This window comes from Zea mays, chromosome 6 (assembly GCF_902167145.1).
Source record: "Zea mays cultivar B73 chromosome 6, Zm-B73-REFERENCE-NAM-5.0, whole genome shotgun sequence".
Taxonomy (NCBI): Eukaryota; Viridiplantae; Streptophyta; class Magnoliopsida; order Poales; family Poaceae; genus Zea; species Zea mays.
The window spans coordinates 171,158,407-171,161,868 of NC_050101.1; positions in this window are offsets into that span (position 1 = coordinate 171,158,407).

Below are 3,462 nucleotides of genomic sequence, written 5' to 3' on the forward strand. Positions count from 1 at the left end.
TCTCTTTATCGTTGATCACGATACCCTTCCCCTTAGGATCCATCTCTTCGGGCGGTTAGTCCCTTTGTGAAGAGAACGGCTCCGATACCAATTGAGAGCACATAGAGGGGGGGGTGAATAGGTGATCCAGTGAAACTTGAAAACTTAAGCCACAAAACTTGGTTAATCGTTAGCACAATAATTGCCAAGTGGCTAAAGAGGAATCCTCAACAAAACACAATAACCAAAAAAGATCAATCACAGAGATGGCACGGTGGTTATCCCGTGGTTCGGCCAAGACCAATGCTTGCCTACTCCACGTTGTGGCGTCCCAACGGACGAGGGTTGCAATCAACCCCTCTCAAGTGGTCCAAAGACCCACTTGAATACCACGGTGTTTTGCTTGCTTTATCTCAATCCCGTTTGCGAGGAACCTCCGCAACTTGGAGCCTCTCGCCCTTACACTTGAAATTCACAAAGAACACGGAGCAAGGGAGGGATTAGCAACGCACACAAGACACACGAATCAGAATGTCAATATGCACACAAGTCGCAACTAGAGCTCGCAACACAACTCAATGAGTTCACAACTCCACTAGAGCTCTATATGCTATCACAATGAAACGAATGCGCGGAATCGATGTCTTGGTGCTTAAGAATGTTGTAGGAATGCTTGGTGTTCTCCTCCATGCGCCTAGGGGTCCCTTTTATAGCCCCAAGGCAGCTAGGAGCCGTTGAGAGCAATCAAGGAAGGCTGATCTTGCCTTCTGTCGACTGGCACACCGGACAGTCCGGTGCACACCGGACACTGTCCGGTGCCCGATTTCCTTCCAAATATGGCACATTCGACCGTTGGCAGCCTGAGAGCCGTTGGCGCACCGGATATGTCCGGTGCACACCGGACAGTTCGGTGCCCCCTTCTAGCCGTTGGCTCGGCCACGTGCCCCGCGCAGATTGCGCGGCCGACCGTTGGCCCTGCCGACCGTTGGCTCACCGGACAGTCCGGTGCACACCGGACAGTCCGGTGAATTATAGCCGTACGTCGACGATGAATTCCCGAGAGCGACGAGTTCGCCTGTGAACGGCCCACCGGACAGTCCGGTGCACCACCAGACAGTCCGGTGAATTATAGCCGTACACCGCCGTCGAAGTCCCGAGAGCAGCCTTTTCCCTCGAGCCAGCCTGGCGCGCCGGACACTGTCCGGTGCACCACCGGACAGTCCGGTGCACCCAGACTGAGCAGACTTTGGCTGCTCGAGCCATCTCTTCTCCAACTCGATTTTTTCTGTTTCCAGCACTTAGACACAATACATTAGTCCATAAAACAATGTACTAAGTTTGAGAAACATACCTTTATCCTTGATCTGTACTTTGTCCACCTTTTTACAATTAGGCACTTGTGTTGGACACTAAATCACCAAAATACTTAGAAATGGCCCAAGGGCACATTTCCCTTTCACCAGCCTGGCACACCGGACACTGTCCGGTGCACCCAGACAGCGTTGGCTTTGGTTGAAACAAAGCTATCTCTCTCCAATTTGTTTTCTCCTGTTTCCAGCACTTAGACACAATACATTAGTCTTGAAAACAATGTACTAAGTCTGAGAAACATACCTTTTGACTTGATTTGTACTTTGTCCACCGCCTTGCATATATTAACACTTAAGCACTTGTGTTGGACATTAAATCACCAAAACACTTAGAAATGGCCCAAGGGCACATTTCCCTTTCAGTAGTGTCCTGTGCCTGTGAACGAGTCGTCGATCCAAGTCCTGCAAACAGAAAACAATGTAGAAATTAAAACATAACTTTCAATAACATTTAAGCAAAGATATGTCACTCACTTTCCACTAGGCTTTATCAAAACCCGAGATTTGGGTGGAAGCTCTGGAGGTGGTCCAACAAAATGCAGCTTCCTCGTTCTCTTAACTCGAGAAGTTCCAGACCCAGCTGCAGAATCTCCACCAGCCCCAGAATCCCCAGCCCCAGAATCCCCACCAGCGTCGTCTCCAGCATCATCTCCCACATTATCTCCACCATCATCTTCAACATCATCTCTTGCATGATCCTCTACCACTGGTTCCTCAATTTCAGCATCCTATGAAACAAATAACTTACATCATACAATATTAAGTAACTCAAATAATGTAATTTAACAACTAACTTACATCATACAATATTAAGTAACTCAAATAATGTAATGTAACAACTAACTTACATCTTGTGGAGGCAAATGTTCTGCCAGCGCTCTCCGTCTGCTCATGGCAGAACATGTGCCCTGAAAAACTGAATCCTCACCCCTCGAGCTGCTCCTTGAGCTACTCCTCGACCCAAGGAAACTACGAGCAAAAGACTTCATTTTCTTTGACATCCTATTTTAACAAAAACAAGTTAGTACATAAATCGACAATAAAATAATAAAATATGCAATAAAATCATAAAAAATATGCAATAAAATCATGATCCATACTCGTCAATCGTAATCGTAATCAAAATCAGGATCTAGTTGCTTTCGTCGATTTAATGGACGCCAAGTAGCTTTCTTCTTTCTCGTCACTCGTTTTCTTTTTGGAGGAACCTCTACATCATTTTGATCGCCTAATAAAGATTCTTCCAACATTTCAGTTTGTACATTAAACGTGCTTGTAAGTTCTTCGTCTTGGAAAATCTCAGCAGCCCCACTTCCTGCTCGATTTGACTTTCAACATAACCAGCATCACCAGGAGCATATAGTCGTTCACGAGGATTAACTTTGTACACTACCCTCCAATCAACCAAACCATTTTTCTTAGATGGATATGTCATGCAAAGAGCTGGTGGAAGGTTGTATGGAACAGCAAAGACGGACCAACATGAGTAGGATGTTGTAGTTAGATTGAATGGCGAGAAACCATCTGCTGCCAAACCGAAGCGAACATTCTGCACTTCATCAGCAAAGCTGGAATCAAAAGCATCTAGTGCCTTCCATGCATCTGTATCAGCTGGGTGCACCATGACATTTGGATTCTCACGTACCCCTTCTTTGTGCCACCTCATGTGTCTGGCTGTATTTTTGGAGATGAACAAACGTTTCAACCGAGGTATAAGAGGCATGTAACGAAGCTGCTTACGTGCAATCTTCGTAGTCACGGTCAAACCATCGTCGTTTTCAACCTCAACGAATCTACGCTCACCACATACATTACACTTCTTCTCACCCGTGGTCTCCTTCCAGAAAAGCATACAATTATTTTCACAGACATCGATTTTTTCGTAGTCCATACCGAGCCCAGATAACAACTTTTTAGACTGATACATGTCCTTTGGCATCTTGTGATTCTTCAGAAGTACATCACTGATTAAGTTCAAAAGCTCCTTGTAACAGTTGTTTGAGAATGCAAACTTAGACTTAATAGCCATAAGTCGAGTCACAAATACAAGGACGGTCACTTTTGTGTGCTCATGCAACGGCTCTTCGGCAGCTTTAAGGAGCTCGAAGAACTT